This window comes from Oncorhynchus mykiss, chromosome 15, assembly GCF_013265735.2.
Source record: "Oncorhynchus mykiss isolate Arlee chromosome 15, USDA_OmykA_1.1, whole genome shotgun sequence".
Lineage (NCBI taxonomy): Eukaryota > Metazoa > Chordata > Actinopteri > Salmoniformes > Salmonidae > Oncorhynchus > Oncorhynchus mykiss.
In genome coordinates, this window is record NC_048579.1 from 1296610 (window position 1) to 1318542 (window position 21933).

General features: G+C 46.8%; 1 protein-coding gene across 2 annotated transcripts in view; it reads left to right on the top strand.

Annotated features, from left to right (window-relative positions):
• Positions 1-4030: 4030 nt before the first annotated feature.
• Positions 4031-21933, top strand: part of map3k22 (mitogen-activated protein kinase kinase kinase 22) — a 103651-nt gene continuing 85748 nt past the window's right edge. For both annotated transcript variants that reach the window (XM_036945633.1, XM_036945634.1), the window contains exons 1-2: positions 4031-4181; positions 4288-4403. The gene's annotated coding sequence lies outside the window, so the exon portion shown is untranslated. The remainder of the gene's footprint in view (positions 4182-4287; positions 4404-21933) is intronic.

Here is a 21933-nt window from a genome sequence, read left to right on the forward strand (position 1 = left end):
CGGGCTCGGGAGAGACGAAGGTTGAAAGTCATGCGTCCTCCGATACACAACCAACCAAGCCGCTGCTTCTTTAACACAGCACACATCCAACTCGGAAGCCAGCCGCACCAATGCGCCGGAGGAAACACCGTGCACCTGGCCACCTTGGCTAGCGTACACTGCGCCCAGCCCACCACAGGAGTCGCTGGTGCGCGATGAGACAAGGACACCCCTACCGACCAAGCCCTCCCTAACCCGGGCGACGCTAGGCCAATTGTGCGTCGCCCCACGGACCTCCCGGTCGCGTCCGGTTACGACAGAGCCTGGGCGCGAACCCAGGACTCTGATGGCACAGCTGGCGCTGCAGTACAGCGCCCTTAACCACTGCGCCACCCGGGAGGCCCTCTTGTGATCATTTTGACCCCACGGGGTCAGATCTTGCGTGGAGCCATAGATCGAGGGAGATTATCAGTGGTCTTGTATGTCTTCCATTTCCTAATAATTGCTCCCACAGTTGATTTCTTCAAACCAAGCTGCTTACCTATTGCAGATTCAGTCTTCCCAGCCTGGTGCAGGTCTACAATTTTGTTTCTGGTGTCCTTTGACAGCTCTTTGGTCTTGGCCATAGTGGAGTTTGGAGTGTGACTGTTTGAGGTTGTGGACAGGTGTATTTTATACTAATAACAAGTTCAAACAGGTGCCATTAATACAGGTAACGAGTGGAGGACAGAGGAGCCTCTTAAAGAAGAAGTTACAGGTCTGTGAGAGCCAGAAATCTTGCTTGTTTGTAGGTGACCAAATACTTATTTTCCACCATAATTTGCAAATAAATTCATAAAAAATCGTACAATGTGATTTTCTGGATTTGTTCCCCTAATTTTGTCTGTCATAGTTGAAGTGTACCTATGATGAACATTACAGGCCTCTCTCATCTTTTTAAGTGGGAGAACTTGCACAATTGGTGGCTGACTAAATACTTTTTTGCCCCACTGTAGCTCTGGTTCATTCTACAGTCCACTTAGAAAATGGTCTCATTCTTCCTAATTCTTCAGAAAACAAGCCTGAAACAATGTCTAAAGGCTGTTGACATCTAGTGGAAGCCCTAGGAACTGCAATCTGGGTCCTAACTCAACACACACTGTATACGCATTCAATTGAAAACTACACACATCAAAAATATCCCACTTCCTGGATGGATTTTACTCAGGTTTTTGCCATTTCAGTTATTTTATACTCACAGACATTATTTTAACAGTTTTGGAAACTTTAGAGTGTTTTCTATCCAAATCTACCAATTGTATATCCAAGCTTCTGGGCCTGAGTAACAGGCAGTTTACTTTGGGCACGCTTTTCATCCAGATGTCAAAATACTGCCCCCAAGCCATAACAAGACAACTGAATTCTGAATTCTTGTCGGTAAAATGGCCGGCACTTGATTATAAGGAATTCTAGCTCAGGTGTGCAGTAACAGGGTTGTTTGAGTAGTAGCATGCTCTAGTAGCATGCTGTAGTAGCATGCTGTAGCTTGTCAAAGACACATCATGGACTTTTTTACCTTTTAGTCTGCTGTGCATCCTTTGGCTAATTAACAATCATTATTTCATTTTCCAATGACGATGTGTGTCTTCTCTCCAGCCCTGGATTAGACAATATGTGTCTTCTCTACAGCCCTGGATTAGAAGATGTGTGTCTTCTCTACAGCCCTGGATTAGACGATGTGTGTCTTCTATACAGCCCTGGATTAGAAGATGTGTGTCTTCTCTACAGCCCCGGATTAGACTATGTGTGTGTAGAGAACCGTAAAGACATTGTATGAAATAGACATAATATATATATATAGATTATATATGTAATAATAGATTTAGGCCTAGATATACACTGAACCAAAATATAAAAGCCTAACCATATAAAGTGATGGTCCCATGTTTCAAGTGCTGAAATTAAAGATCCCAGAAATGTTGTATACACACACAAACCTATTTCTCTCAAATGTTGCGCACAAAATTTGTTTACGTCCCTGTCAGTGAGAATTTCTAATTTGCCAAGATAATCCATCCACCTGGTGTCAGAGGAAGGCCCTAACAATTGCCAAAGACTCCAGCCACCCTAGTCATAGACTGTAGACTAGCGGTACCTAGCGGCAAGCGGTACCGGAGTGCCAAGTCTAGGTCCAAAAGGGTCCTTAACAGCTTCTACCCCCAAGCCATAAGACTGCTGAACAGCTAATCAAATGGCTACCCAGACTATTTACATAGTCACTTTACCCCTACCCACATTAACATATTACCTCCATTACCTCAACTAACCTGTTCCCCCGCACATTGACTCGGTACTATATCACCAGTACATAGCCATGTTATTTGGCCAGCAGCATACCACCCTGCATACCACCCTAAGCCAGCAGCATACCACCCTGCATACCACCCTAAACCAGCAGCATACCACCCTGCATACTACTGCTGGCTTGCTTCTGAAGCTAAGCAGGGTTGGTTCTGTTCAGTCGGGAGATGAGAGACCAGATGCTGCTGGAAGTGGTGTTGGAGGGGCAGTAGGAGGCACTCTTTCCTCTGGTCTAAAAAAAATATCCCAATTCCCCAGGGCAGTGATTGCCCTGTGTAGGGTGCCGTTTTTCAGATGGGACGTTAAACGGGTGTCCTGACTCTCTGAGGTCATTAAAGATCCCATGGCACTTATCGTAAGAGTAGGGGGTGTTAACCCTGGTGTCCTGGATAAATTCCCAATCTGGCCCTCAAACCATCACTGTCACCTAATAATCCCCAGTTTACAATTGACTCATTCATCCCCCTCTTCTCCTCTGTAACTGTTCCCCAGGTCATTGCTGCAAATGAGAATGTGTTCTCAGTCAATTTACCTGGTAAAATAACAGAAAAAAAAAATGTTATTTTATTGTTGCTATTTTATTTTGTACTTTAGGTTATTTACATTTTCTTAACTCTATTTTCTTAACCACATTGTGTGTTAAGGGCTTGTAAGTAAGCATTTCACTGCAAGGTCTACTACACCTGTTGTATTCAGTATTTCACTGTAAGGTCTACTACACCTGTTGTATTCAGCATTTCACTGTGAGGTCTACTACACCTGTTGTATTCAGCATTTCACTGTGAGGTCTACTACACCTGTTGTATTCAGCATTTCACTGTGAGGTCTACTACACTTGTTTTATTCAGCATTTCACTGTGAGGTCTACTACACCTGTTGTATTCAACATTTCACTGTGAGGTCTACTACACCTGTTGTATACAGCATTTCACTGTGAGGTCTACTACACCTGTTGTTTTCATAATTTCACTGTGAGGTCTGCTACACCTGTTGTATTCATAATTTCACTGTGAGGTCTACTACACCTGTAGTATTCAGCATTTCACTGTAAGGTCTACTACACCTGTTGTATTCAGCATTTCACTGTAAGGTCTACTACACCTGTTGTATTCAGCATTTCACTGTAAGGTCTACTACACCTGTTGTATTCAGCATTTCACTGTAAGGTCTACTACACCTGTTGTATTCAGCATTTCACTGTAAGGTCTACCTACACCTGTTGTATTCCGCTCATGTGACAAATATAATTAGATTTGATCAGTCCCAAATGTAAATGGGCCAATAATTTATAGCATTTCAAATTAATAATAGAAAGTGATCAAATGACTTGTTAGTCTAAACTTAAACTTGAATTAAAATGTGTGTCTGTCTTTACTCTGTCTGGGGCCCCATGCCATGCATTCAATGGAGGGCAGCAGATACCACAGTTTGTGGATTTTGTCCTCAAAGGGGATCCATCCACGTCGTCATTACCCATTCATGTTCTTGCGGACATCAGGGGTGTATTCATTACGGAAACCGTTTAACGAATCAGCAAGTCGGAATTTTCCTAATGTCCTAGTTCCAACTAGCATGTGAATGCGGCACGACTTGCTGCTCTGTGTTGTGAGAAAGGGAAGAGAACACAAGAGTTCTGTTTTTACCCCATCCAGTAGGTGGCGGCAATACACCGTTTCGGATGTAGTCCGCCAAATAAAAGCTTTAAAAAAGTAGAAGAAGAAGAGAAGACAAGCGGGGAGATATAGAAACTTTCTTCTCAAAGAGAGCTGATCTTTTGAAGCTTTCGAGGGACGTTCAGAGGTCACCAGTGGATTATTTATTTACCTGGGAGAGAGCACATTATATTTAAACGTTTTACCAGGGTGAATAGAAGCTTTTTGTTTTGCAGTTTTATTCGTTAACTGTACATGAACTGAGCGCAGCTTCCGGATGTAACTGTTTAGGGTTTGGGTCTTCTTCTCTCTGCAGGTTTTCGCCATTCTTCCTGTCTGTCCATGGTGGTTTGTAACAGCAATGGTTTATTCGATACGATCGATAATCCTCATGAAGTGTTTTCAGAAGAATGAAGACACCCGGGTAACAAGGTGAGCATTCATGCTGAATAAAAACTGTAGCCTTTGGCAGTCTGCAATATCCATCTTTCATGTCGCCTATTTGTTTAGTAAGTCTGGATGGAAATCAACCCTCCTACTTTTTAGGGTCAGATTGCCCTCACCTCACCTCCCTCACCTCACCTCCCTCACCTCACCTCCCTCACCTCACCTCCCTCACCTCACCTCCCTCACCTCACCTCCCTCACCTCACCTCCCTCACCTCACCTCCCTCACCTCACCTCCCTCACCTCACCTCCCTCACCTCTCCTCCACAAGCCACGGACCAGTTGACTGTTGTCATTGGCTGCTGTGTTCCCCAACCAACACCTGCCCTGTGGGGTTATATATATATATATATATATATATATATATATATATATATATATATATATATATATATATATATATATATATATATATATATATATATATTTTAAATGTTCCAACTCTTCTCTTCTGTCTAACCCTTTTCCTACTGACTCCTCACTGAGAACTGTCTAACCCTTTTCCTACTGACTCCTCTCCTCACTGAGAACTGTCTAACCCTTTTCCTACTGACTCCTCTCCTCACTGAGAACTGTCTAACCCTTTTCCTACTGTCTCCTCTCCTCACTGAGAACTGTCTAACCCTTTTCCTACTGACTCCTCACTGAGAACTGTCTAACCCTTTTCCTACTGACTCCTCTCCTCACTGAGAACTGTCTAACCCTTTTCCTACTGACTCCTCTCCTCACTGAGAACTGTCTAACCCTTTTCCTACTGTCTCCTCTCCTCACTGAGAACTGTCTAACCCTTTTCCTACTGACTCCTCACTGAGAACTGTCTAACCCTTTTCCTACTGACTCCTCTCCTCACTGAGAACTGTCTAACCCTTTTCCTACTGACTCCTCTCCTTACTGAGAACTGTCTAACCCTTTTCCTACTGACTCCTCTCCTTACTGAGAACTGTCTAACCCTTTTCCTACTGTCTCCTCTCCTTACTGAGAACTGTCTAACCCTTTTCCTACTGACTCCTCTCCTCACTGAGAACTGTCTAACCCTTTTCCTACTGACTCCTCTCCTCACTGAGAACTGTCTAACCCTTTTCCTACTGACTCCTCACTGAGAACTGTCTAACCCTTTTCCTACTGTCTCCTCTCCTCACTGAGAACTGTCTAACCCTTTTCCTACTGACTCCTCTCCTCACTGAGAACTGTCTAACCCTTTTCCTACTGACTCCTCACTGAGAACTGTCTAACCCTTTTCCTACTGACTCCTCTCCTCACTGAGAACTGTCTAACCCTTTTCCTACTGTCTCCTCTCCTCACTGAGAACTGTCTAACCCTTTTCCTACTGACTCCTCTCCTTACTGAGAACTGTCTAACCCTTTTCCTACTGTCTCCTCTCCTCACTGAGAACTGTCTAACCCTTTTCCTACTGTCTCCTCTCCTCACTGAGAACTGTCTAACCCTTTTCCTACTGACTCCTCTCCTCACTGAGAACTGTCTAACCCTTTTCCTACTGACTCCTCTCCTTACTGAGAACTGTCTAACCCTTTTCCTACTGACTCCTCTCCTTACTGAGAACTGTCTAACCCTTTTCCTACTGACTCCTCTCCTCACTGAGAACTGTCTAACCCTTTTCCTACTGACTCCTCTCCTTACTGAGAACTGTCTAACCCTTTTCCTACTGACTCCTCTCCTTACTGAGAACTGTCTAACCCTTTTCCTACTGTCTCCTCTCCTCACTGAGAACTGTCTAACCCTTTTCCTACTGTCTCCTCTCCTCACTGAGAACTGTCTAACCCTTTTCCTACTGACTCCTCTCCTCACTGAGAACTGTCTAACCCTTTTCCTACTGTCTCCTCTCCTCACTGAGAACTGTCTAACCCTTTTCCTACTGACTCCTCTCCTCACTGAGAACTGTCTAACCCTTTTCCTACTGTCTCCTCTCCTCACTGAGAACTGTCTAACCCTTTTCCTACTGTCTCCTCTCCTCACTGAGAACTGTCTAACCCTTTTCCTACTGACTCCTCTCCTCACTGAGAACTGTCTAACCCTTTTCCTACTGACTCCTCTCCTCACTGAGAACTGTCTAACCCTTTTCCTACTGACTCCTCTCCTCACTGAGAACTGTCTAACCCTTTTCCTACTGACTCCTCTCCTCACTGAGAACTGTCTAACCCTTTTCCTACTGACTCCTCTCCTCACTGAGAACTGTCTAACCCTTTTCCTACTGTCTCCTCTCCTCACTGAGAACTGTCTAACCCTTTTCCTACTGACTCCTCTCCTCACTGAGAACTGTCTAACCCTTTTCCTACTGACTCCTCTCCTCACTGAGAACTGTCTAACCCTTTTCCTACTGACTCCTCTCCTCACTGAGAACTGTCTAACCCTTTTCCTACTTACTCCTCTCCTCACTGAGAACTGTCTAACCCTTTTCCTACTGACTCCTCTCCTTACTGAGAACTGTCTAACCCTTTTCCTACTGACTCCTCTCCTCACTGAGAACTGTCTAACCCTTTTCCTACTGTCTCCTCTCCTCACTGAGAACTGTCTAACCCTTTTCCTACTGTGTCTCTGTATGGACTGTGAGCCTGGCCTATAGATGATTATACAGGACCAGTCCAAAGTTTGGACACGTCTACTCATTCAAGGGTTTTTCTTTATTTTTACTATTTTCTACATTGTAGAATAATAGTGAAGACATCAAACTATGACATAACACATATGGAATCATGTATTTAATTTTGGATTGGAGATGCTTAATGTGAGTCTGGAAGGAGAGTTTACAGTCTAACCAGATACCTAGGTATTTGTTGTTGGCCACATATAAGTCAGAACCGTCCAGAGTATTGATGTTAGTCGGGCGGGAGGGTGCGGACAGCGATCTGTTGAAGACTGACTTGTCTAGTTAAATAAAAAACAAGAGCCAGAGTAGTGATGCTGGTTAACTGTCCAGGATGGAGAGTTGAACTGTCAAACCGCCTCAGTCAAGTGACATGTCAACCAAAACAGTTCATTTAGCTGATAACAGTGGTAGGTCTGCAATTACACACTAGGACAGAGATGTAAACAGAGGTTTCTAGTGCTGTTTTGATGGATGAGGACAGTCCCCTACCCTCTGACCTCTACAGAGTCTCCGAGCAGGCCACACCTCGACCAAGTCCAGCTTTATACTGTTAATGAAAGATTCTGAGGTGGGGTTTCTCCAGACTCCCTGGTCTCAGTGAGGTGGGGTTCTCCAGACTCCCTGGTCTCAGTGAGGTGGGGTTCTCCAGACTCCCTGGTCTCAGTGAGGAGGGCAGACTAGCATTATGAGGTGGGGTTCTCCAGACTCCCTGGTCTCAGTGAGGTGGGGTTCTCCAGACTCCCTGGTCTCAGTGAGGTGGGGTTCTCCAGACTCCCTGGTCTCAGTGAGGTGGGGTTCTCCAGACTCCCTGGTCTCAGTGAGGTGGGGTTCTCCAGACTCCCTGGTCTCAGTGAGGTGGGGTTCTCCAGACTCCCTGGTCTCAGTGAGGTGGGGTTCTCCAGACTCCCTGGTCTCAGTGAGGTGGGGTTCTCCAGACTCCCTGGTCTCGGTGAGGTGGGGTTCTCCAGACTCCCTGGTCTCGGTGAGGTGGGCAGACTAGCATTCTGAGGTGGGGTTCTCCAGACTCCCTGGTCTCGGTGGGGTTCTCCAGACTCCCTGGTCTCGGTGGGGTTCTCCAGACTCCCTGGTCTCGGTGGGGTTCTCCACACTCCCTGGTCTCGGTGGGGTGGGGTTCTCCACACTCCCTGGTCTCGGTGGGGTGGGGTTCTCCACACTCCCTGGTCTCGGTGGGGTTCTCCACACTCCCTGGTCTCGGTGGGGTTCTCCACACTCCCTGGTCTCGGTGGGGTTCTCCACACTCCCTGGTCTCGGTGGGGTTCTCCACACTCCCTGGTCTCGGTGGGGTTCTCCACACTCCCTGGTCTCGGTGGGGTTCTCCACACTCCCTGGTCTCGGTGAGGTGGGCAGACTAGCATTCTGAGGTGGGGTTCTCCAGACTCCCTGGTCTCGGTGAGGTGGGGTTCTCCAGACTCCCTGGTCTCGGTGAGGTGGGGTTCTCCAGACTCCCTGGTCTCGGTGAGGTGGGGTTCTCCACACTCCCTGGTCTCGGTGGGGTTCTCCACACTCCCTGGTCTCGGTGGGGTTCTCCACACTCCCTGGTCTCGGTGGGGTTCTCCACACTCCCTCGTCTCAGTGAGATGGTGTTCTCCAGACTCCCTGGTCTCAATGAGGAGGGGTTCTCCAGACTCCCTGGTCTCAGTGAGGTGGGGTTCTCCAGACTCCCTGGTCTCAGTGAGGTGGGGTTCTCCAGACTCCCTGGTCTCAGTGAGGTGGGGTTCTCCAGACTCCCTGGTCTCAGTGAGGTGGGGTTCTCCAGACTCCCTGGTCTCAGTGAGGTGGGGTTCTCCAGACTCCCTGGTCTCAGTGAGGTGGGGTTCTCCAGACTCCCTGGTCTCAGTGAGGTGGGGTTCTCCAGACTCCCTGGTCTCAGTGAGATGGTGTTCTCCAGACTCCCTCGTCTCAGTGAGGTGGGGTTCTCCAGACTCCCTGGTCTCAGTGAGGTGGGGTTCTCCAGACTCCCTGGTCTCAGTGAGGTGGGGTTCTCCAGACTCCCTGGTCTCAGTGAGATGGTGTTCTCCAGACTCCCTCGTCTCAGTGAGGTGGGCAGACTAGCTCTAGGCTAGTTAATAGTTAGGACCTTGTCATCTTTTCTTGTTTAAATGAATGGCTGGATGTGACTCCGTTGTCCCTTCCCTCATGTATACTGAACAAAAATATAAACGCAACATGTGAAGTGTTGGTCCCATGTTTCATGAGCTGAAATAAAAGATCCCAGAAATGTTTCAAATGCTCATAAAGCTTATTTGTCTAACATTTCGTGAAACAAATTTGTTTACATCCTCTGTTAGTGAGCATTTTTCCTTTACCAAAATAATCCATCCACCTGACAGGTGTGGTATATCAAGAAGCTGGTTAAAGAGCATGCTCTTTACACAGGTTCACCTTGTGTTGGGGACTATAAAAGGCCATTCTCAAATGTGCAGTTTTGTCACAGATGTCTTAAGTTTTGATGAAGTGTGCAATTGGCATGCTGACTGCAGGAATGTCCACCAGAGCTGTTGCCAGATAATTTAATGCTCATTTCTCTACCATTAGCCGGCTCCAATGTCGTTTTAGAGAATTTGGCAGAACGTCCATCTGGCTTCACAACCACAGACCATGTGTATGGCGTTGTGTGGGCGTGTGGTTTGCTGATGTCAACGTTGTGAACAGAGTACCCCATATGGTATGGTCAGGCATAAGCTACAGACAACACAATCGCATTTTATCGATGACAATTTGAATGCTCAGGGATACCATGACGAGATCTTGAGGTCCATTGGCACAACAATCTTTCGCTGCCATCACCTAATTTTTAAGCATAATAATCCAAGGCCCCATGTCACAAGGATCTGGGCACAATTCCTAGAAGCTGAAAATGTCCCAGTTCTGGCCTGCATACTCAGACAGGTCACCCATTGAGCATGTTTGGGATGCTCTGGATTGACGTGTACGTCAGCGTGTTCCAGTTCCCTCCAATATCCAGCAACTTCTCACAACCATTGAAGAGGAGTGGTACATCAGGCCACAATCAACAGCCTGATCAACTCTATGAGAAGGAGATGTGTCACGCTGCACGAGGCAAATGGTGATCACACCAGATACTGACTGGTTTTCTGATCACACCAGATACTGACTGGTTTTCTGATCACACCAGATACTGACTGGTTTTCACGAGGCAAATGGTGATCACACCAGATACTGACTGGTTTTCACGAGGCAAATGGTGGTCACACCAGATACTGACTGGTTTTCTGATCACACCAGATACTGACTGGTTTTCACGAGGCAAATGGTGATCACACCAGATACTGACTGGTTTTCACGAGGCAAATGGTGATCACACCAGATACTGACTGGTTTTCACGAGGTAAATGGTGGTCACATCAGATACTGACTGGTTTTCACGAGGTAAATGGTGATCACACCAGATACTGACTGGTTTTCACGAGGCAAATGGTGGTCACACCAGATACTGACTGGTTTTCACAAGGTAAATGGTGATCACACCAGATACTGACTGGTTTTCACGAGGTAAATGGTGATCACACCAGATACTGACTGGTTTTCACAAGGTAAATGGTGATCACACCAGATACTGACTGGTTTTCACGAGGCAAATGGTGGTCACACCAGATACTGACTGGTTTTCACGAGGTAAATGGTGATCACACCAGATACTGACTGGTTTTCACGAGGTAAATGGTGATCACACCAGATACTGACTGGTTTTCACGAGGTAAATGGTGGTCACACCAGATACTGACTGGTTTTCATGAGGCAAATGGTGATCACACCAGATACTGACTGGTTTTCTGATCACACCAGATACTGACTGGTTTTCACAAGGTAAATGGTGGTCACACCAGATACTGACTGGTTTTCTGATCACACCAGATACTGACTGGTTTTCTGATCCATGCCAATGCCATTTTTTAAAGGTGCATACCTGTATCGCCAGTTATGTAAAATCCATAGATTAGGGCCTAATCAATGCATTTAAATGAACAGATTTTCTTAAGAACTGTAACTCAGTGACATCTTAAATGTTGCATTGCTATTTTTTTCAGTATATTTCCAGGGTCTTTGAATAGATTTAGTCTTTCTAGAGACGCTGACACTTAACTTTCTAGGGGGAGAACAGCAGTGTTTTCTTTAGCCTTGCTATGAACTCTCACCACAATCTCCCCGTGGCTTCTGCGTGAGTAACCATCTGATTCAGAGGAAGAGAAAGAGAGCGTTCTCCTCTGAGGAGTTAGGATAGTCATGAGCTGGAGTGTTTAGGCTTCTGTCTCCGTGGTAACAGTGTTTAGTTCTACTGCGTGTCCCCGGTACTGTAGCCTCTCCTCTGGTGACATCACCGGAGTCTGCTCGTCCCTAGTGACCAGACACCACCCCCACGGTAATTGCATTGCGCTGAGACACCAAACAAGAGGCATTGATTTAAAAGTTTAACAAACTATACAACTCCATGCACAAGGAGGACTTTTAACAATTTAAACATTTTACTAAAATACATTTTACTGGAATGCATTTACTTGAAGAACTGTGCAAATTCAAAGTTTGATAACAGAATTTCAGTCTATGTTTTCTAAAAACCCAGTTTAAATATTTGCTGCGAATTAAGATTAATTTAAAGATGTCTGAACTACAGTAAGAGAAGTGGATTTTACACCCGTTAACGGAATTATGGTAACGGAATGTCATCGTGGGTCCCTGATCTGTAGTTCACAGCAACACATAATGATGGATATGAATGTCATCATGGGTCCCTGATCTGTAGTTCACAGCAACACATAATGATGGATATGAATGTCATCATGGGTCCCTGATCTGTAGTTCACAGCAACACATAATGATGGATATGAATGTCATCATGGGTCCCTGATCTGTAGTTCACAGCAACACATAATGATGGATATGAATGTCATCATGGGTCCCTGATCTGTAGTACACAGCAACACATAATGATGGATATGAATGTCATTCTCCTCGTGGTGATGCTTCCTAAATAGGTACAAAGGTAGAAATATACAATATCCTCCTTTTGCAAATTTCGGTGTTATTCTGCACACGGGCTTGTTTTAATGAGCTCCGCCCCTAAACATGACCACATTTGGTTGGTCCGGACCAGACCAAATCTGATCCAATCATAGATGTCTAAGTTATACAAGTTTGGACATCAAAGTTCAGCACAGCACAGCAGAGTTCAGCACAGCACAGCAGAGTTCAGCACAGCACAGCAGAGTTCAGCACAGCACAGCAGAGTTCAGCACAGCACAGCAGAGTTCAGCACAGCACAGCAGAGTTCAGCACAGCACAGCAGGGTTCAGCACAGCACAGCACAGCAGGGTTCAGCACAGCACAGCAGAGTTCAGCACAGCACAGCAGAGTTCAGCACAGCACAGCACAGCAGAGTTCAGCACAGCACAGCACAGCAGAGTTCAGCACAGCACAGCACAGCTCAGCACAGCAGAGTTCAGCACAGCACAGCAGAGTTCAGCACAGCAGAGTTCAGTCACTGTTGCCAACTATTTTTCAAGGAAAGCAGCTGGTAGCTCCATTTGTCTCTAGATGACAGCATGACGTAATAGTGGTGTCACAGCGTTCATTTGCGCTTGAAAACCCCAAACATCATTTCTGATTTTGCATTCCCTCAGTCCAAAGCCAAACCTAATAGAATGTTGGAGGGAAAAGGAACAGATTTTAAATAATTAAACGCTACAGAAAACAACAGGAAGGTAGATAACGTTCTTTAGAAAAGGCTGTTTTACTTTTTAAAAAAGGTTTGTCTTTTGGAGAGCTGTGGAGTCATTTAACCACAAGGAACCCATTGTTCTATAAATTAATTTCACTGCAGCAGCAGAGACTAGAGCCACAGACTATCCGTTATGTTGGCCAGATACTCCACTGGCCGCTCTAACGATGAAAATAAAAAGCTTGTAAGGCAGTCAGGAGGAGGCAAGATCAGGTGGGAGGAGGCAAGATCAGGTGGGAGGAGGCAAGATCAGGTGGGAGGAGGCAAGATCAGGTGGGAGTAGGCAAGATCAGGTGGGAGGAGGCACCTGGTTTGAGGGGGGGGGGGTGTTTTCATGGCACACGTGTTGAGCCCCTTGATAAAAGTGGAGCAACCTGGCCTCCCGAGTAGTGCAGCGGTCTAAGGCACTGCATCTCAGCGCTTGAGGCGTCACTACAGACCCACGGTCGATCTCAGGCTGTGTCACAACCGGTGGTGACCGGAGGTCCGATAGGGCGGTACCACAATTGGCCCAGCGTCGTCTGGGTTTGGAGAGGGTTTTGCCGTAGGGGGGGGTTTCCTTGGCTCATCGCGCTCTAGCGACTCCTTGTGGCGGGTCGTGCGCCTGCAGGTTGAACCCCGGTTGTCAGTTGAACAGTGTTTCCTCCGACACATTGGTGCGGCTGGCTTCCGGGTTAAGCTGGCGGGTGTTAAGAAGCGCGGTTAGGAGGGACATGTTTAGGAGGACGCATCACTCGACCTTCGCCTCTCCCGAGCCCGTTGGGGAGTAGCAGCGATGAGACCGTATAAGCCGCTGCAGTAGGGTCAATTCAAGAAGTGATTTGAATTTAAACTTCAGAAATTGACTTTTCAGTTTATTGAAAAGTCATTGAAAAAATATGGCGCTTTTTTTTCAAATATTTATTTTTTGAATTTCTGTTAACCTTCCTGAAATGACTCTAGGATGAAGATAACTTGTCCTAAGATGGGTGTTTTTCCATGAGGAAGCTTTCAAAAATAAACCGAATCATGAGACTGTGCCGTTCCTAACTAGCATCTCTTGTCACCTGGAATTTACCCAAGTCCTGCTCTGCATAGCTTAATATGGGAGGAATAACACAATGAATGTGTTTGTGATAACATGTCACCAACATCCTAGTGTAATGGAAAGAACAGCTCTAATCTATAGATGGCCTGTTAGTTTCATCTCAGGGGGAGATGTTTCTACTCAGCCAGAGAGATGGTAGACAGCAGGGTTCTATCAGGGGGGAAAGATGTTTCTACTCAGCCAGAGAGATGGTAGACAAGCAGGGTTCTATCAGGGGGGAAAGATGTTTCTACTCAGCCAGAGAGATGGTAGACAGCAGGGTTCTATCAGGGGGGAAAGATGTTTCTACTCAGCCAGAGAGATGGTAGACAGCAGGGTTCTATCAGGGGAAAGATGTTTCTACTCAGCCAGAGAGATGGTAGACAGCAGGGTTCTATCAGGGGGGAAAGATGTTTCTACTCAGCCAGAGAGATGGTAGACAGCAGGGTTCTATCAGGGTTCTCAGATCAATCTTCTACTGTATCTGACTGGAGAACGTCGGTGTGATTATTGTGAATGTGTCTGTTACTATGATGATCTGCTAGCCTACTAGGTTCCTTTGTTAGTCTGTCTGCGTCTTGACAGATGGGTTTTACTCCAGTCTGAGTTTTTATGTTTTCGTATGAACGCTGCGAGATTAACTATTGTGCCGTACAACTGAATTGGTCATCTAATATTTATACTTGTAATATAGTATTAAACACTGCGTACAAAACATTAGGAACATCATCACATGTTCAGTCTGGATTCACCTGGTCAGTCTATGTAATGGAAAGAGCAGGTGTTCCTAATGTTTTGGACACTTAGTTTAGTATTTAGATTTCAATCTCTAATAAACTATTTAGTCTCCAGTCTGTAATACACTAGTTGGTCACCGGTCTGTAATACACTAGTTGGTCACCGGTCTGTAATACACTAGTTGGTCACCGGTCTGTAATACACTAGTTGGTCACCGGTCTGTAATACGGTAGTGGGTCGCCAGTCTCTAATACGGTAGTGGGTCGCCAGTCTGTAATACACTAGTTGGTCACCGGTCTGTAATACACTAGTTGGTCACCGGTCTGTAATACACTAGTTGGTCACCGGTCTGTAATACACTAGTTGGTCACCGGTCTGTAATACGGTAGCGGGTCGCCAGTCTCTAATACGGTAGTGGGTCTCCAGTCTGTAATATACTGGTAGTGGGTCTCCAGTCTGTAATACACTGGTAGTGGGTCTCCAGTCTGTAATATACTGGTAGTGGGTCTCCAGTCTGTAATACACTGGTAGTGGGTCTCCAGTCTGTAATATACTGGTAGTGGGTCTCCAGTCTGTAATACACTGGTAGTGGGTCTCCAGTCTGTAATATACTGGTAGTGGGTCTCCAGTCTGTAATACACTGGTAGTGGGTCTCCAGTCTGTAATACACTGGTAGTGGGTCTCCAGTCTGTAATACACTGGTAGTGGGTCTCCAGTCTGTAATACACCGGTAGTGGGTCTCCAGTCTGTAATACACTGGTAGTGGGTCTCCAGTCTGTAATACACCGGTAGTGGGTCTCCAGTCTGTAATACACTGGTAGTGGGTCTCCAGTCTGTAATACACTGGTAGTGGGTCTCCAGTCTGTAATACACTGGTAGTGGGTCTCCAGTCTGTAATACACTGGTAGTGGGTCTCCTGTCTGTAATACACCGGTAGTGGGTCTCCAGTCTGTAATACACTGGTAGTGGGTCTCCAGTCTGTAATACACTGGTAGTGGGTCTCCAGTCTGTAATACACTGGTAGTGGGTCTCCAGTCTGTAATACGGTAGTTGGTCTCCAGTCTGTAATACACTGGTAGTGGGTCTCCAGTCTGTAATACACTGGTAGTGGGTCTCCAGTCTGTAATATACTGGTAGTGGGTCTCCAGTCTGTAATACACTGGTAGTAGGTCTCCAGTCTGTAATACACTGGTAGTGGGTCTCCAGTCTGTAATACACTGGTAGTGGGTCTCCAGTCTGTAATACACTGGTAGTGGGTCTCCGGTCTCTAATACGGTAGTGGGTCTCCAGTCTGTAATACACTGGTAGTGGGTCTCCAGTCTGTAATACACTGGTAGTGGGTCTCCAGTCTGTAATACACTGGTAGTGGGTCTCCAGTCTGTAATACACTGGTAGTGGGTCGCCAGTCTGTAATACACTGGTAGTGGGTCTCCAGTCTGTAATACACTGGTAGTGGGTCTCCAGTCTGTAATACACTGGTAGTGGGTCTCCAGTCTGTAATACACTGGTAGTGGGTCTCCAGTCTGTAATACACTGGTAGTGGGTCTCCAGTCTGTAATACACTGGTAGTGGGTCTCCAGTCTGTAATACACTGGTAGTGGGTCTCCAGTCTGTAATACACTGGTAGTGGGTCTCCAGTCTGTAATACACTGGTAGTGGGTCTCCAGTCTGTAATACACTGGTAGTGGGTCTCCAGTCTGTAATACACTGGTAGTGGGTCTCCAGTCTGTAATACACTGGTAGTGGGTCTCCAGTCTGTAATACACTGGTAGTGGGTCTCCAGTCTGTAATACACTGGTAGTGGGTCTCCAGTCTGTAATACACTGGTAGTGGGTCTCCAGTCTGTAATACACTGGTAGTGGGTCTCCAGTCTGTAATACACTGGTAGTGGGTCTCCAGTCTGTAATACACTGGTAGTGGGTCTCCAGTCTGTAATACACTGGTAGTGGGTCTCCAGTCTGTAATACACTGGTAGTGGGTCTCCAGTCTGTAATACACTGGTAGTGGGTCTCCAGTCTGTAATACACTGGTAGTGGGTCTCCAGTCTGTAATACACTGGTAGTGGGTCTCCAGTCTGTAATACACTGGTAGTGGGTCTCCAGTCTGTAATACACTGGTAGTGGGTCTCCAGTCTGTAATACACTGGTAGTGGGTCTCCAGTCTGTAATACACTGGTAGTGGGTCTCCAGTCTGTAATACACTGGTAGTGGGTCTCCAGTCTGTAATACACTGGTAGTGGGTCTCCAGTCTGTAATACACTGGTAGTGGGTCTCCAGTCTGTAATACACTGGTAGTGGGTCTCCAGTCTGTAATACACTGGTAGTGGGTCTCCAGTCTGTAATACACTGGTAGTGGGTCTCCAGTCTGTAATACACTGGTAGTGGGTCTCCAGTCTGTAATACACTGGTAGTGGGTCTCCAGTCTGTAATACACTGGTAGTGGGTCTCCAGTCTGTAATACACTGGTAGTGGGTCTCCAGTCTGTAATACACTGGTAGTGGGTCTCCAGTCTGTAATACACTGGTAGTGGGTCTCCAGTCTGTAATACACTGGTAGTGGGTCTCCAGTCTGTAATACACTGGTAGTGGGTCTCCAGTCTGTAATACACTGGTAGTGGGTCTCCAGTCTGTAATACACTGGTAGTGGGTCTCCAGTCTGTAATACACTGGTAGTGGGTCTCCAGTCTGTAATACACTGGTAGTGGGTCTCCAGTCTGTAATATACTGGTAGTGGGTCTCCAGTCTGTAATATACTGGTAGTGGGTCTCCAGTCTGTAATACACTGGTAGTGGGTCTCCAGTCTGTAATACACTGGTAGTGGGTCTCCAGTCTGTAATACACTGGTAGTGGGTCTCCAGTCTGTAATACACTGGTAGTGGGTCTCCAGTCTGTAATACACTGGTAGTGGGTCTCCAGTTTTTCCAATTATGTCATCTGTATGTAATCTTCATCGCAAAACTCTCTGGCACTCCCAACAAGAGGCCTGGTTTTATTGGTTAGCGTCAACTCTCTCTCTGTCTCTCTCTCTCTCTCTCTCTCTGTCTCTCTCTGGTCTGTTTGTTGACGTGTGTTTTGTGTGTTGCAGGCTGCCTTATTGGAGAATGGAAACAGAGTGTTCTGGAATTGTGACAAACATGTTAACTTTTATAATCAGAATAGATTTGTCTTGGCTCTGGGGGAGAGGAGGGTAGAGATGTTGTCTTGGCTCTGGGGGAGAGGAGGGTAGAGCGGGGAGGAGATATGTTTTCTTGGTTCTGGAGGAGGGCAGGGAGGGTAGAGATGTTTTCTTGGTTCTGGAGGAGGGCAGGGAGGGCAGAGATGTTTTCTTGGTTCTGGAGGAGGGCAGGGAGGGCAGAGATGTTTTCTTGGTTCTGGAGGAGGGCAGGGAGGGCAGAGATGTTTTCTTGGTTCTGGAGGAGGGCAGGGAGGGTAGAGATGTTTTCTTGGTTCTGGAGGAGAGGAGAGAGGGGAGGAGAGATGTGTTGTCTTGGCTCTGGGGGAGGGAGAGGATAGATGTTTTCTTGGTTCTGAAGGAGAGTAGAGAGGGAAGGAGAGATGTTTTCTTGGTTCTGGAGGAGGGCAGGGAGGGTAGAGATGTTTTCTTGGTTCTGGAGGAGGGCAGGGAGGGGAGAAGTGTGTTGTCTTGGCTCTGGGGGAGGGAGAGGAGAGATTTTCTTGGTTCTGGAGGAGGGGAGGGTAGAGAGGGGAGTAGATATGTTGTCTTGGTTCTGGAGGAGGGGAGGGAGGGAGGGGAGAGATGTGTGTTGTCTTGGCTCTGGGGCAGGGAGAGGAGAGATGTTTTCTTTGTTCTGAAGGAGAGGAGAGTAGAGATGTTTTCTTGGTTCTGGAGGAGGGGAGGGGAGGGAGGGGAGAGGTCTGTTGTCTTGGCTCTGGGGGAGGGAGAGGAGAGATTTTCTTGGTTCTGGAGGAGAGGAGGGTAGAGAGGGGAGGAGAGATGTTGTCTTGGTTCTGGAGGAGGGGAGAGATGTGTGTTGTCTTGGCTCTGGTGGAGGAGAGATGTTTTCTTGGTTCCTGAGGAGGGGAGGAGAGATGTTTTCTTGTGGCTCCTTCTGAGAATAATTATGTAAACATGATGTCATGGTGTTCAGAGCTGGTGGGGGATGCAGTTAAAGAGAGAACTAACTTGTTCTTTCTCTGTCGCTCTCTCAATCTATCTCATCTCTCTCTGCCTTTTTGTCTTGCTTTCTCTCTCTCTCTGCCTCTCTCTCTCTGCCTCTCTCTCTCTGCCTCTCTCTCTCTCTCTCTCTGCCTCTCTCTCTCTGCCTCTCTCTCTCTGCCTCTCTCTCTCTGCCTCTCTCTCTCTGCCTCTCTCTCTGCCTCTCTCTCTCTGCCTCTCTCTCTCTGCCTCTCTCTCTCTCTCTGCCTCTCTCTCTCTCTCTGCCTCTCTCTCTCTCTGCCTCTCTCTCTCTCTCTGCCTCTCTCTCTCTCTCTGCCTCTCTCTCTCTCTCTGCCTCTCTCTCTCTCTGCCTCTCTCTCTCTCTCTGCCTCTCTCTCTCTGCCTCTCTCTCTCTCTGCCTCTCTCTCTCTCTCTGCCTCTCTCTCTCTCTCTCTCTCTCTCTCTCTCTCTCTCTCTCTCTGCCTCTCTCTCTCTGTCTGCCTCTCTCTCTCTCTCTGCCTCTCTCTCTCTCTCTGCCTCTCTCTCTCTTTGTCTCTGCCTCTCTCTCTCTCTCTCTCTCTCTCTCTCTCTCTCTCTCTCTCTCTCTCTCTCTCTGTGTGTGTGTCTGCCTCTCTCTTTGTCTCTGCCTCTCTCTTTGTCTCTGCCTCTCTCTTTGTCTCTGCCTCTCTCTCTCTCTGTGCCTCTCTCTCTCTGTGCCTCTCTCTCTGCCTCTCTCTCTCTGTGTGTGTGTGTCTGCCTCTCTGTCTGCCTCTCCACTGTTCTGCTCTGATGAGAGGAGTGGGGAAATACCCTGAGAGACAGATAAAGAAATGTTTATTTAATGAGTGATGTAAGAGAGCTGAAAGAACGTGTGTGTGTTGGTCACCGTGCGCATGCGTGCGCCCATGCATTTGTGTATGTGAGGGACGTGTGTGTGAAACCTTTTTATTCCCCCTCGATCAATCCCATGTGAATCTATTCACTTTTTACTTTGTCAGTCCTGTTAGAGGCTCTCATGTCCCGTAACAAAACCACTTTCTTCAAATGACAACTCATTCCAAGTGGTGGTGTCATCCCTGGCTGTCGGAGTGCAGCGCGGAAGGAAGCGGCATACGTCAGTGTGTGAGGTAGTGGTGGTCGTGAGTAGCCAGAGTTCTAACCACACCCCTTACTAATGATTCCATTACGTTCTCCAGCTCTCCTTCCAGGAAGTGAAGCCCACGCTGATACAGATTAGCGTCACATCTGGGCGATTCCACGCCAGCTGGAGATGGAAATATTTTCGGTATCTCAGATTGTTCTGGCAGTTCTCTCACAAACTTAATTGGGAGTAAAGGATGTTTGAAATGCCTTTTACACTTGTATCACAAACCATTTAAATCCTGATGAAAGTGGCCATTTTAGACCCTTCTAGACCTACATATGCTTCCTGTCAGACCCTATAATCTGTTAACTATATATATGTATAATACAGATTACACCAGTGTCATTATACCTCATGATCTGTTAACTATATACAGTGGGGCAAAAAAGTATTTAGTCAGCCACCAATTGTGCAAGTTCTCCCACTTAAAAAGATGAGAGAGACCTGTAAAAAAAATCCAGAAAATCACATTGTAGGATTTTTAATGAATTTATTTGCAAATTATGGTGGAAAATAAGTATTTGGTCAATATAGTATAGTATGGACTGTACTATATATATATGGACTGTACTATATCTGTACTATATATATGGACTGTACTATATATCTGTACTACATTGCTCAAAAAAAATAAAGGGAACACTAAAATAACACATCCTAGATCTGAATGAATGAAATATTCTTATTAAATATTTTTTCTTTACATAGTTGAATGTGCTGACAACAAAATCACACAAAAATGATCCATGGAAATCAAATTTATCAACCCATGGAGGTCTGGATTTGGAGTCGCACTCAAAATTAAAGTGGAACACCACACTACAGGCTGATCCAACTTTGATGTAATGTCCTTAAAACAAGTCAAAATGAGGCTCAGTAGTGTGTGTGGCCTCCACGTGCCTGTATGACCTCCCTACAACGCCTGGGCATGCTCCTGATAAGGTGGCGGATGATCTCCTGAGGGATCTCCTCCCAGACCTGGACTAAAGCATCCGCCAACTCCTGGACAGTCTGTGGTGCAACATGGCGTTGGTGGATGGAGCGAGACATGATGTACCAGATGTGCTCAATTGGATTCAGGTCTGGGGAACGGGCGGGCCAGTCCATAGCATCAATTCCTTCCTCTTGCAGGAACTGCTGACACACTCCAGCCACATGAGATCTAGCATTGTCTTGCATTAGGAGGAACCCAGGGCCAACCGCACCAGCATATGGTCTCACAAGGGGTCTGAGGATCTCATCTCGGTACATAATGGCAGTCAGGCTACATCTGGCGAGCACATGGAGGGCTGTGCGGCCCCCCCAAAGAAATACCACCCCACACCATGACTGACCCACCGCCAAACCGGTCATGCTGGAGGATGTTGCAGGCAGCAGAACGTTCTCCACGGCGTCTCCAGACTCTGTCACGTCTGTCACATGTGCTCAGTGTGAACCTGCTTTCATCTGTGAAGAGCACAGGGCGCCAGTGGCGAATTTGCCAATCTTGGTGTTCTCTGGCAAATGCCAAATGTCCTGCACGGTGTTGGGCTGTAAGCACAACCCCCACCTGTGGACGTCGGGCCCTCATTCCACCCTCATGGAGTCTGTTTCTGACCGTTTGAGCAGACACATTCACATTTGTGGCCTGCTGGAGGTCATTTTGCAGGGCTCTGGCAGTGCTCCTCCTGCTCCTTGCACAAAGGCGGAGGTAGCGGTCCTGCTGCTGGGTTGTTGCCCTCCTACGGCCTCCTCCACGTCTCCTGATGTACTGGCCTGTCTCCTGGTAGTGCCTCCATGCTCTGGACACTACATGTTGTAGACTCCGTCTCATGCTTCCTCTAGAATGAAAGCACCGCCAGCATTCAAAAGTGACCAAAACATCAGCCAGGAAGCATAGGAACTGAGAAGTGGTCTGTGGTCACCACCTGCAGAACCACTCCTTTATTGGGGGTGTCTTGCTAATTGCCTATAATTTCCACCTGTTGTCTATTCCATTTGCACAACAGCATGTGAAATTTATTGTCAATCAGTGTTGCTTCCTAAGTGGACAGTTTGATTTCACAGAAGTGTGATTGACTTGGAGTTACATGTGTTGTTGTTTAAGTGTT